This window comes from Numida meleagris, chromosome 11 (assembly GCF_002078875.1).
Source record: "Numida meleagris isolate 19003 breed g44 Domestic line chromosome 11, NumMel1.0, whole genome shotgun sequence".
Lineage (NCBI taxonomy): Eukaryota > Metazoa > Chordata > Aves > Galliformes > Numididae > Numida > Numida meleagris.
The window spans coordinates 11,003,001-11,017,110 of record NC_034419.1 but is presented as its reverse complement, the minus strand read 5'-3'; the positions used below and the strand labels follow the sequence as shown (position 1 = coordinate 11,017,110).

Sequence of the window (14,110 nt, the reverse complement as noted above, 5' to 3'; positions counted from 1 at the left end):
CCCAACCTCCAGTGTAATACACTGCTACATTTTCTAACAAATAATCTGGCTTATGCTAGAAATTTGCCATTTTAATGAGATGCTGACCCCTGTTTTGGAAGCCTGGGGTGGGCTGTTTGCTCCTTCTGTGGAATTTAACGTAGCCATTTAATCTCTTAATGCTTAAGAGTGGGTGGATCGGTATAGAAAGCACCTCTGCAGAGGGCACAGGCACCAAATCCTGGCCTCGGGCTCTCCAGCATGGATAGGCTCTGTTATTTCCAGCTGGGTGCAATGTTCAAGTACTTTGTTGCATGCTGTAGCTCTGCTTGTTGCAGCTAAATATACTGCATGGAGCTTGTTCTTCTGCTCTGCTGCAAGTGTTCCCCTTCTGAAAGCAAAGACATTGGAGTTGGAAGTACAGAGGTAATTTACAGTGTTGGAAGCATTTTACATTGCTGAAGCAAGGTAGGACTGACATTGTGCTCTCCTTCGTGCACAAATATTTGATGCCCTAAAACATGAATCTAACTTTAGAAAATTGGTTTTTTCTCCCCTAAATCTGAGAGGTGAAATAGACCAGGTTCAGAGCAGTTTATCCTGGTTGTGTTGCTTAATCCCATGGATGGTGACTAGTTGCAATGCTCACTCACCATAGCAGCATGGCAATGAGTAGTCATGGGGCTGGGGTTTGTTTCAAAGCTGTCTGAGCCACAGCAATGAGTCCTACTAGGCAGAAGAAGCCCAGACACGTGATTTAGCAGGACAGGAATGCAGCTGTTCCATGGAAAGATCAAAAACCAGCTTGGCAGGAGTTCCACTGCTCTTGGGGCTGAGCCATAAAGTGGGCCCCAGCTCAGGGGTGGCTGGCACCAACTGTGCCAGAGGAATCCCAGCCACGATTTCCCAGAGAAGAATCATTTGTCCAGTTCCATGCTACCAGAGGCATCCACTCCTACATTCATGCAAATCTCTGTGGTCGCTGCGTTGCTGCAAATTGGGTGTAGGAATGAGAAATATTTTTGGTCTCAACCCCAAACTTTTCTTGGAGGTTTCAGCTGCCTGTAGGTCCTGGTGTCCTCATCCCACAGATGGGGCCATCCTCTGCACCTGGCACAGAGCAAAGATGGAGAGAGGGAACAATAGCTGTCTTGTCTTCCATCCGTCATCCTTCCTTTTCCTAGTGCACAGAAAAAAAGCTTTGAGGGGGACTGATTACAGTGCACTGGGTTTGCTTTTGCTGAGGCATAATGGAGCTCTCTTGGCTACTCAGCTAGATTCTCATTGTTTTTTATTGTGTTTCCAAAAAAGACACTGCAATCAAATCCTCCTTGCAGTTGTAGGACTTCCCAGGAATGTTTTATGGCCTTTCTGAAGTCTGGGGAGAAGCTCTGCGTTTTGCTCTAGTAAACTTCACGTTCAGTTAGTCCTTTCTGCAGGATCGCTGCAGGAGTGGGCAGAGCAGCAGAGCCAGCTCAATCTCCTTGCTGCTTTAAGTGACCAGCTGAGGTTCCCATACATAGGTGGCAAAGAAGAGATACAGTAGATCAGTGTGTCCTTCTGTGCTTTTCCCTTCTGTGTTTTTTTGTTTGTTTTGCCTTCAGAAGCTGTGCTTTTAGCATAAGTGATATTGAAGAGCAGTGCAAATTTCCTGTGCTTTCTTCCTGAGAAGCAAGCGGCATCCCTTATTTGCAGGGTGAGAATGACCAGGGAAAGAGATCTAATAGATCTTTGCCTCCTCCTGCCTGCTGATTTTTCCTGTTCTGTGCTGTGCTTTCTTTGTAATAGCCCCATATCATTGCAACTTCCCAATCAGGGAGAGGGAGTGAGAGAAACAATGTCTGAAAGGACAGAGAACTGAAGTGAGGAGCTAGAATAAGACAGGAGGAAATCTTTATAGATAAGTCTTCTGGGAAGAAAGATTTTATCTTTCTTATGAAAGAATTTATTACAATAGTGCTATTTAATATAACTCCTGCTCATCAGACTGCTTACGTTGCTTGTCAGCTTTGCCTCAGTGGCAGCGAAAGGAAAAATTACGAGGAAAAGAAGCTGGGGTGCATGTACCACGACGGCTCCTGGGGTCTGGAGCTGAATCACAGTGATCTTAATTTCCTTGAACCAAAACGGACAGAGAGTTAGAGAAGTCTGTGTTTACCTGGGCTGTTCTTTGCCTTTCTTGAGCTGTAGTACCCAAACCTGGGCCCTGTATTCAAGCTGAGGCTCTTTGTAAGATGGGTAAAAAGAAAGGACTTACAGATTTTCTAGGCTATACCCATCTTTCTAGGTACCCTTGGGGAGTTCGTTTTTCTTGTGTACGGCGTGGCACTGTGGAATTGTGTTTCATTTGTGATCCACAGTATCTGAAGAGTCTATCTGCAAAACTGTCACTGAGATGGGTTTTTTCCATCCTGAATTTGTTCATTTGATTTTTCCCACCCAGTTTTGGTAACTTGCATGCACCTCTGTATGTTTGTTTTCTGAAACATGGATCATTCGAGTTTCATAGAATCTGATTTATAGAATCACAGAGTCGTTGAGGTTGGAAAAGACCTCTAAGATCATCCAGTCCAACCATCCACCTACCACCAATACTGCCCAGTAAACCACATTCCTCACCACCACATCTCCACAGTTCTGGAACACCTCTGGGGACGGTGACTCCACAACTTCCTGGGCAGCCTGTGCCAGCACTCAGCCACTCTTTCTGAGAAGAAATTCTTTGTAATATCCCACTTATTCAAAAATCTGTTTTCCAGTCTACTTCCAGTCCTTCGTAACTGGTGCCTGTCAGCAAACTTAATAAGAGCAATCTCTTTGCAGTCATCCAGGTCGTTTAATGAAAACTGGAGCCTTTCCAGACTGGGGATGGGCCCCACAGAACTTCACTTAATACATCTGTCCCTTCTGATTGTGAGCAAGTGATGAATTTTCTCAGTGTGTGGTTTTCCAATCAATTTTGTGTACACTTTATAATCATCTGTATCCTACTTCCCAAGCATGCTTGTAAAAATAGCATGTGAAACTGTGTCAGAAGCATTTCTAAAATTGAGATATAAGAACTTTCATTTTGTGCCTACCCAGAAATGATGCTCTGTTATAGAAGGTAGTTGAGTGGGCTTACTGTTGGCTTATTTGTGGTAGATCCAGGTTTGTGGTTAATCTTCCTTTTTTTCTTTCAGCACCGCACATATAGATGGTCCATTCTGGGACCTGAAGTGGTAAATTTGTCATTCTCCTGCTCCCACTCTGATATTGTTTCTATTTCACTTTATTTTACTTTTTCCCAAGCTGAACACATTTTACTCTTTTGCAGTTCTGTGATATCCTACCCATCCTCCATGAGATCTGAAGAATACCTGCTGATGGCCTTAGGACTTTGGTGTCCAGGTCCCTGAAGTTTTCTTGACTGTGTGAGATATTGGTCTATAGTGTCAGTTGAGTATGTGCTAGTTAGGCTTTCTCTTCAGCACTGACTGTTGGAGTTCATGGTGTACCCCTCTCCCTGCTGGCTGAAGCAAATCTCATTGCAGCTGGAATAGGTGCATCAGGCTGCAGGTGACCGTAGTAGGAAACTGAGTTCATGTGCTGTGTTATGCCTGGCTTCTGGCTTTTTGTCCAGGTTCTTTATTCTTTATAATGTTTGTTCTACTTTGTTAATCCACTTAAACCAAGAATAGCTGCAATGGCATAGAGTTTTGTTGAGGCATGTAGGATTTGACTTTGGGCCAGCCTCTTCTCCAAGTTGACAGCAATAGGACAGGAGGTAATGGCTTTATGTTGTGCCAGGGGACGTTCAGGTTGGATAGTAGGAAAAATTTCTTCTAAGAGAGAGTGGTGATGCGCTGGCACAGGCTGCCCAGGGAGTGGTGGAGTCGCTGTCCATGGAGGTGTTCGAGAACTAAGGAGATGTGGCACTGAGGGATGTGGTCAGTGCGTGTGGTGGGGGTGAGCTGGGGTTGGACTTGGTGATCTTAGTGGTCTTGTCCAACCTTAGTGATTCTATGATGCGATGATTTATTTTGGAAACAAGTGTTAAAGTTGATGTTGGCATGTGGATGTCAGTGCCTATTGCTTGTGATATGATTTCCATCCTTAAGTAGGTAACATGAAATTTTGCTCGGAAGGTCAGAAAAAGGTGTTGGGCAACTTGGAGGGAAGGTGCCTATGTTTTTATGTTTATGCATGGGTAGGCGTTGCAAACAATGGGAACAAAGTAATAATAGTCAGAGGTGTGCTGGAGAACTGAAGGAGAGAAAGCAGAGCTAAAATAAATACTTAGCAATGTTCATCAATTGACAATTGAGTGCTACCAGGCATAAGAACATTTAAGGCTCTTTTCAGCTGTCAGTTCAGCTACTGCATAATTTTCAGCATGTGAGTAATCCCATCAGGGTGTGCATGGTCTTAAGCCTTGATAGGATAGGACCCCCGGGTCATTGTATGGCTGTCTGTTTGAGGTGGCAGAGTACGGTTTCAAGACAAGCGTGCTTATGTGGGAGTTAGGAAATTCTGGTTCTGTGACAGCGTGATTGCCAGCCTGCTTCTGATTTTTTTTTTTAAATATTATTATTCTGTTCATAACAAGAAAAATTACTAACCAAGCTTGATGTTCTCAGCTGCCAAATTTATTAATCTCTGGATTTTCAAATCAGTCTGGTAACTTCAGAGACATGTAAAATCAGACAGGGTGTTACGTGAATTCCCATTCCCAGCGCTTCTCCTTCTCTTGCAAACAATTTCTGTACCCCAGTTTTTTATTTCAATGGAAGTATTTTTTGTTTTTCTTTGGCCGTGTGTTTTTGTTCAAGGATCTGATAATTACATGCTTGGAGATGACGGCTTTTCAAAAGCATCTTTCCCAGCAATTTTCAACTGGAGATGTAGATAAAAATATCTCCTTTTTTTTTTTTTTTAAATCAGAAATTTTTTCAGTAATGCGCAATTATGTGCTCTGCCTTCATTCAATTCATCCTGGAAGAATTTGCTTCACAGGGAAATTCGTTTCCTCGCTGCTGTAGATGCCAATGTAGTTGGCAGCTGAAGGTTTTTGTGGGGAGGAGGTGAAAAAAGGCCCAGAAATGAAAATTGCTGTGAAGTAAATTGGTCCCAACACATGGAAACCATAAAAGAATGGGGAATATCTTTTTTCTTTCTTGTTAAATCATTGTTAAACTGCTCAGCATAGCAGTCCCGGAATGGCCTTTAAAGTTATTTAGCATAGCCAACATATGAAGAGATGATCCCACTTAAACAGAGCAATTGAGGCCCGATTCTTGTTGTGCAAGTTCATGAAATGGTGTTGGAAAGGTGGGAGGAGCTGTGGTTTTCACCCCAGCAGTTCTTGAGCTTCCGATGTCTGTGTGTAATGAGCGCTCACTTGGTATATCCTAAAGGAGCTATAAGCTAAGGGCTGGTAATGCTGGGGAGAGTAAATTTGGCATTAAGGTGAGAAGGGCTGCGGAGCAGTTGCAAAATGACTAAAAATACGCAGAGAGGCAGAAACCTGTGCCATTAAGAATAAGATCCTCGCTGCCCTGGTGTATGAATGAAAATGGGATGTGGTGCACCAGCTTCATTGCATCCTCCTCCTTCCTGAAGGTCATTCTCTAATCCCATGTCTGCTGCCGTTTTGGGGGCTGTGCACTGTGCCAACCTCAGCATCTGAGCCAGCCAAAGTGCTCAGTTTCTCGAGTAACTTCCTGCCAGGTTCTGCTCCCTCCACCGTGCCCTCCCGATGCTGTGTGAGCGGCCAGGTCCAGCAGGGCCCATCCCCTGCCCTGGGGATCTCCTGCCATAGCAGTGCTGTGATGGTGCAACTCCATCAGCTGCTTTTCCCAGCTGGATCACCGAGCTAGCTCATGGCCCTGCTTCTCTGTCTTTGAGCAACCACGTGTGTGGCCATCCAAGTGCTGGATGTCAAACTTCTGATGCGTGAACGATGTTGTGCTGTAGCTCTGGTGGAGCTGTCCCAGCGGTATAATTCTGCTATGCCACTGGTACCAGTGGAGATCCCTTCTGGTCCCACTATCACCGTGATGGCAGATCCATGCAGCGTAATGACCGCAGCAGGTGGCTGAGCTTGAAATCTGAGGGATGTGACCTGCTCCTTCCCCAGTGATTTATAGGGAATAATTTCTTTGTGGAATGCAGTGCCCTTTGGGTAGGATTAAATTCTTGGCATAGGAAGAATGTACATGTTTCGTTAGACTTATTTTTATGCTATAATGCATTTCCTGTGTCACCCAGTGCTCCCTGTGTCTCAGTCCCTTACCTTACACTCAGGTGAGCTCTGGACCCTGCTGTTGTTGGAGGGGTGACTGTTCCCCTTGCAGAGCCTGGGAACAAAGTGCTTCCTCCTCTTTCTAAAAGTCCCTTTATCATTCACCAGCCAACTCGAGCAGTACCATGAGCTATATAATAGGCAATTAGCTCCTAGCAGATTTATGTGCCGCTGCATTTTATAAGCAAACAATCTTGTCTGTTTAATCATTAAATGGATCTGCTGTATCCAGTGTTCACGGAGCCGATCTTTTCTCTCTCTTCTCCCCATGCCCCTGCTCTGCTTTCTTGTGCCCATTTTACACCAGTGCAGAGGAGGAGCAGTGAGGAGCTGTGCTGGTACGGTGCAGCGCCCATCCGGTGGTGGGCACTGATTTATTCAGCATGCCCCCAACTCCTTGGGTCTTTGGGAAGCAGTCGGTTTTTGTATTCCTGGTTAATTTTAGAAATACCTGCACACGCTGCTCTTCCACACATCCATTACACACTCAACAGAACCTGCTGGTTTTAATTTTTATTAGCACAAGGGCCTTGTTGAATCAGAATTAAGTGTGTATTTGGGAAGTGTAATGTGAAGCATTACACTTAATGGTCTGTGTTCCTGATGTGAGTCTCCTCTATCCTCAATACTGTGTAGTTTTTAGTTACGCTTGATTTTTTTTCCTGAGCTCATTGCTACTTCCTACCCTCTGTAAGCTGTAGGAGTCCCTGTGAGCATTTTGTAGGATGGCAGATCCCTGCTTACAGCAATACATTCTGATTTGCACCAGGATTTCCTGTGCCTTTTGGGAATTTCTTTGCTGGCCATAGTTGAGACTGTGTTCTCCCACTGCTTTCTGCTTCCCATATAGTGTGAAGCAACAGAAAACCAGACAACCGTTTGCGTGGAGGTAGCTGCACAAAACAGAGTGCATTAGTAACTGCTGGAGCAGGGTCTTAACCATCTTTTGCACCAAACAGATGTTGTCTTCTATCGTGGTGGTACTGTGATGATTTCTGGGGAGCAAGGGGAGCAAGAAGAGGGGCAAAAAGGGAGCGAGGCTTGCTAGAAGCAAGATTTAACGGGCAGTTCAGGTGAATTTTTAACAAGTGGTTTGATGAGGTCAGACCACGCCATTTCCAACGTCAAAAACCTTTGAGCTTTGAAACTTTCTTATTTTGTCATCTTGTCCTGCTAAATCTGATATTGCCTGGCTCTTTGATTCCTCTCTTTCTCCTTCTCTCCTTTCATTTTAAGCAAGCCTCTTGCTTAAACTTTCTTTAGTCTTTTAACTATAAGCTTCTTCCATCTCTCACTGTGAATCCTCCTGACACAGCCAAGGATAAAAGCAGCCCAGACGCGCACATGGGCCATTGCATAATGGATGGTTTGTGTGTCAGAGTCTAAAATCTACATATGTTTAGATCAGTCCTGAAGTGGGTACATCTGTATATATTCATATATAATGGCTTTTACCACATGAATGAATAATCCAGCTCCCACGATTTGGTATTTACTTTTTTTGAAGCGTTGCTACTTAGCTAAACACGGAAGGGAGAATCACATTTATGGGAATTAAGTCTTAGTAAGGTTTAGCAGAGCTTCATGGATAAGCTGGAAATGAGTCTAAATGGGGTGCCGGAAATCTTTCTTTTAAAACAGCTAATGCTGTCTGGTACTTCTTCCTTATTTCTTGACTCCCACTGGTTTTTAAACACTTTGCATTGGAATGCAGTGCAAATCCAAGATAAAACACCTGATTTTCAACCTACTGCATCGCACATCTTCTCCTAAGCTGCAGTCAGTCCTCCTGGAAGAGGTACCCAACCACTGCAACCTGGGAGCGTTGTCCTATTGCAATGTAGAGAGCAAACCTGGCTGTGAGATATTTTGGTGCACTGCCCCAAGGTGATGGAGCTGTAGGTGTCCCTGTTCATTGCAGGGGAGTTGGACTGGATGCCCTTTAAGGGTCCCTCCCAACTCTAACGATTCTATGATTCTAAGATGTAGGCCACCCCTGCTTAAAAGGAGCACATGCCCAACTGTAGGCTACGGTGAGCCAGCGTCTCCCAATTCACCAGGCTGCTCTGATTGTTCATTGCTCCTCTTGAAGCCATAGCCTTGCTGCAATCCTAAAATCAGGCAGTAGCAAAAGAGGTCATGGACAGCTTTGATATCTGCTTCTCGTCTTTTACCTGATTTTTTCATGCCAATGTTGATGGCATCCTTTAGCTTTTGTCTGTGTCTGTTTTCTCAGTTCACCCCCAGATCCCTTGTTCATGCTTTTATTAGGTGTTACTGCACTGAAGTGTATCTCGTGCCTTTTTTGCCCATTGTTGGGTTTTGTGGTTTTCTTTACCTTTTTTTTTTTTTTTTTTGCTTTGTTCTCTTGTGATTTGCATGGGTTTTCTACTTGCTGTTGTCTCCTCAATGCAGGAGCTGCTGATGTCAAACTGCTGTTGCTCCCAGAGATTAGCACAGGAGGAGGTTTTTCACTGGGAAGAAGGGTTTTTCCTCAACTCATCACTATCTAAGGAATTATGTTTTCTAGAAGGTTTCCTTAAGGCTGGCTTACCACTCTTAGCTGATCCCCAGACTGCATGCTGTCAGTTTAGCACAGGTGCTAATGTGCTCTTAGCAGCGCTTATTTCACATATGTAACATGGGCTCTCCTGAAGTGCTGTAGGAATAAAACAAGAAATCATGTTACAACTTCAGTGAGCCTCTCTTCAGAAGGGATTACCAGGCTGAGTGATGGCACAGTGCCTTGCTGCCACCTCGTCCTCCTGATGTATCCTCGTTCTTCAGGTGGGGATGGGAATTCTCGCTCTGAGCTGGCCAGAATCACAGACATATTTTGTTATGGATGCAAATGACCTTTCACTGAACCGTGCTTTTTCTTTTCAGCCCAAACAGCATCTTTTCCTATTTTTTTTTTTCTTAAGACCAGGTTGTTTTCAACCCAAATGAGCCATTCACAGTCCAGTTTCACCCCCTGCATAATGCAGGTCAAAGAGCTTAGTCCAATTACTGTGAATCATGCTCCAAATCCCCTGTCAATGGCACCAAATGATTTTTAGAAAGATTCCCATCCGTCACTATAAGATACACAGTGACACGATGTCCAGGAAGTTAATTCTTCCTGTGGGGTGGAAGGGGAGGGCACTCACATTCCCACATCTAGGCTGAATCTCTGCAGCTTTCCTTCCCAGCTGTTGGCTCTCCTATCTCTCCATTACAGATTTATGTGCTCCGGTTGGATACTAGGAAGAATTTCACCTCAGAAAGAGTGATGAGGCACTGGCACAGGCTGCCCAGGGAGGTGGTGGAGTCACCGTCCCTGGAGGCGTTCAAGAAGAGGGGAAATGTAGTACTTAGGGACATGGATAGTGGGCAGTATTGGTGGTAGGCGGGTGGTCGGACTTGATGATCTTTGAGGTCTTTTCCAACCTTAATGATTCCATGATTCTGTAAATCAGATTGTCTTCTCCCATTCTCTTCAATACAGCACTGCCTCGAGCTTCTGATGCATCCTTGGGGGATGGAAGCCAACAGATACCACTATTAATGCAAAGACCGTAGGGACCAAACTGGAGTTTGTAAAAGCAAAATAGCTCAAAGAATTCATTGTCATCATCACTGCAGAAATGATCTCTGTTCCAGAAGGGCTAACCAGGTGTTAGGATTGGTTGGTTTTGTTTCCTTCCTGAAGAGATTTTTGTTGCTCAGAAACAAAGCAAAACATTTTATAATATGGACACGTATACATTTTTTTGGCTTTAACTCTTGAGATATTGAAAATAAAAGCCTACCTGCCTGAGTGTACCACTGACAAACCATGTTGTGATGTTTTGTCATTAAAACAAAGCTTGTTTTTGCTTTTTGACTAGCTCAGGCTTTTAAACAAGCAGGTAATAGTGGCCGCTAGATTTAAGTGGCACCAATTATTTGAGTGCTATAGTCTAATAAACTGACAGTATTTAATTTCATCTGCTTGAAAAGCCACAATAGAGCTGTCTTTTTTTTATTTGATTTCACTCCACAGTTACTTAGCACAGCATTTGTTGCTTGAAAGAAAGGAAGTCCCCAGGGTTTGGATTCAGCAGGCTGGATTCAGCAGGTTCTTATCCAGCTCCATACTGAAGAGAAGTGTGGAAGCTTGCTTGGAGTTAATAGGGGGAATTGTGTTCCACTGCCAGCTAGGATTTACTGCTGCCTGCTGCCTAGATCAATAAAGCCTGTTGTATCCAGGAGGCGTTCGTTCTTGGGAATGGCATTAGGCATTATTGTCTGTTTCTCACCGTATTACAATGGCTCACTTGGATAACTTTCATGAGAGATCAGTCTGCAAATGTATCTTATTCCTCTTTAATTTTTACTTTTGAAAGGTAGTTTCTTTAGATAACACAATCTGTATATCAGCAATATTTCACCTTCCTAGTTCATTGCTGGACTCTCTCCAGTACAGTCTGCACTGCTTAACAAAAGAAATTGCAAAATTGACTGGAAAATGTATCTTTAATAACATCATTTCAAGCACTGGAGCCACTGGGAAATAATAATCTTATTGAGTTGGTTTCTGCTCTATTCTTGTCCCTCATGAACAGAATTACTGCATATATTTTGTGTGTGCATGTGCAGATGTGACCTGCAAGGAGGTGAGGAAGTGTTCAGTCTCCCTGCCACCATCTGGTTCACAAATACAAACTGAGGAAGCTGTCTATAAGAATGCCTGTGAGGCTGAGAGGGGTTGCGGGAAGGGAAGTTCCTCCCTCCCTTTCTCTGTTTTTATTCTTTAACACTAGAAATTCAAATCTTGGTGGGGGAGTGTGTAAGAAAAGCAAAGGGGAGAGGGCTCACTGAGGGAAAAGTACCTTTTGGGTATGGGCTTCTTAGGGGGTGTTTTCTTGGAAGAGGTGCATCAAAGTGAAGATGTTTTGGTTTTGTATGGGAAATGCTATTTGTGCTAAAGACCCAACCTATCTGTCCTTCAAGGAGTGGTTGAAAAGCTGACGTAATGCATAAAGCATAACCTTACCAGAACAGGCAAAGAGTTGTCCTTGAAATTTTCAAATCAGAGGAAGAAAAGCAACCCTGGGATACTTAAGAACAACAATTTATTCTCCTCCATGAGCAGAGGAACAAATTAACCCTAATTTTCAAGTTTTGCATCTGGTACCCCGTATTCTTTTCACTGCCGTGCAAAAGAAAGTGGGTGGTGAGGCTAGAGCCGTTTGCACAGCAATTCTCTTTGCTTTGCCAAGAGTGTGATTTTGGGTCTTTTCTGCTCAAAATAGTTTTGATAAAAGTTATAGGACTAAAATCCTCTTTCTAGCTGCTCTCCCTCCCCATACTGAAGGATATTGGCTGCTGGGTTCCAGAGACACAAAAGTGCCATAGGTGAATGGATGGGCAAACAGCTTGAGAGGGTAGTTTTCATAGAAAAACAAGCAAAAAGTCACTGTCTGCAGATTTCTTTTCCTCCCTTTCTCAACATACTTTGAGTGGAAATTAACAACTGCTTCCAGGTCCTCCATTGCACGCTCCCTCAGATATGCTGATTAGGTAAAGTTACTCTGCGAGGGCTTCCAACGCAAGAATGGGAGGCAGACAATGCACTGTCACAATGTCTCTGATATATAACAGCAAGATGGTAATGGCAGGTTGGGTGCAGATTTTTAAAATATATCATTTCATTTTTTGCCTTCTTATGTCATTTTTTTTTTTATGGAATGCTTTGGGTTTAAAGAAAGAATGAGGAGTACTACATCTCAGCATTGCAAGGCGGGTCCAGCATTCCTTCTTATCAGATGGAACTTGGATCAGTCCTTGGGCAGTGTTTAATATCCTGTGAAAGCTGATATGAGTTAAATCTCTCCAAAGCCTGGCTTCACTGCAGAGCCAACTGAAAAAGGGCTTTGTGCACACACATCTACACCAGTTACATCTTCTACTGATTTATTAAATGTTTAAATTTCGTCCTTGCTTTTCTCTGAGAAGCAGGAGTCTTCCCAGGCTGGATGGTGCTTTGAGCAACCTGGTCTAGTGGGAGGTGGCCCTGCTTATAGCAGGGGGTTGGAACTAAGTGATCTTAGAGGTCCCTTCCAACTCAAACCACTCTATGATTCCTCCATCAGTGTCATGCTGAGGGTTTGCAGGGGAGAAGAAAGACACCCTCTTATCCCTTGGTAGCCAACCTGCACGATAACAGAGGCATGCTCTGGCCCATGCCTTGGTCTTACAAAGGCTACTGATATGCACGTAATTATCTACATAATTTCTGGTTGAAAACAGTTGCTTGAAACAAATTGTTCCTTTGAAAGTAATTTTGGTTTCTTATTAAAAAAAAAAATAGAGAACAAGGCATGGAGTTTTCTGTTGAACAATAAGCTATTGTATCTTTTAGAAATCTGTTTCCTGTGAATACAGCAGCAGGTGGTTATGAAATTATACATGTCTTAGAAGAGTTAGTGGATAAATGAACACAGGCTTTAAGAAAAAGGACGGGGGATGCTGGGGGTGTGGGAAGATGAAATTCATGCTGTGTGTAATGGGGAAGGTGAACTCAGACATACAACTTCCTCCTGAAATAACCTCAAAGTCTGGACAAGTTCTCCCCGGCTCGGACGGGAGCAGCACAGGTGGGCGGAGAAGATGGCACAGCAACCTCTGCTTCGTGGCACCATCCCACCCCAGGGAAAGGAGTTGAAGCATGGTTGCAGTGGGTCTGGCACAGGTACTGGTGGCATTTTATGACTCTCATGGATCATACACCAGAAATAGGTGGGGAAAATGGGAGAAAAAAGTCACCTTCAGGGTGAGAACGTAATAACGGTGCTTGATGGAGCTGGTAGATGGCACAGCCATCCTCTTTGGCTGTGCTTTCAGAAAACTTGTGATAAGGAAAGTCAAAGAGAAAACGTTTCCCCAAGACCTCATTTGTCTTCTGCGTAACTCATGAATATGTGCTGTAAGGACACTTATTGCCAGCGAAGGGAAAATTATGAGGCTGTTCATAGCAACAAGCAGCCTCTGCCATTTGAGCCACATGTGTTGGTGTGTAGATTTATGAAATTAGGGAGGGGCAGCTCCCAAAATAACTTGGTCTATTTCAGTCTGAGCTCACTGATGAGGGGAAACTTTTTGGATAATCATCCTGGTACAGAGAAGAGGAAAAGCATTCCAAGCTCCTGCTGGGTCTGGGCAGCTCTGTTGAGAGTCACATTGCTGATGGAGGTGGAGACGAGATCTGTGATGGGCACTGGGTTTTTCACGTGGTGTACTCCCCAATCCTGGAGAATAAAGAAGAATCAAAGAATCATTAAGGTTAGGTAAGACCACTAAGATCTTCCAGTTCAACAGCCAACCCACCCCCACTGTGCCCACAGACCCCGTCCCTCAGTGCCACATCTCCACATTACTCGAACACCTCCAGGAATGATGAATCCTTCTCCTCCCTGGGCAGCAGTGCCAGTGTCTCACCACTCTTTCTGAGAAGAATTTTTTCCAAACATCCAATCTGATATTTGACGTGGGTCTTCTAAAAGATTGGGTTTATTCATTTATTTATTTTGGAAGCAGTCAGCGAAATAGTCATTGTCATAAAAATGAATTTGTGCTGCAGAATCCCAAAGCAAAAGTGACTTCTCTTCCCTTGTTTTTAAGCACCTTACAGAAGCATGGCTTGCCTTGCCATGCCACTACAGATTTAGTATATCTGTTGCTGTACGCTTGGAGTGGTTTTATGTAGGGCAGAATCATGAACTCCAGCTCAGCTTTTGCAGTACTCTAGGAAATGCAGCCTGGAGATCCCCAGCAGATTATTTTTAACCTTTTCTTTGTGATCTCTGTTTTCTTTAACTTTACTGA

At 43.9% G+C, this 14,110-nt stretch overlaps 1 protein-coding gene across 5 annotated transcripts in view; it reads left to right on the top strand.

The window, feature by feature from the left end:
- GRIP2 (glutamate receptor interacting protein 2) overlaps window positions 1-14,110 on the top strand; it is a 221,632-nt gene that overhangs the window by 152,812 nt on the left and 54,710 nt on the right. The gene's annotated exons all lie outside the window — the stretch shown is intronic.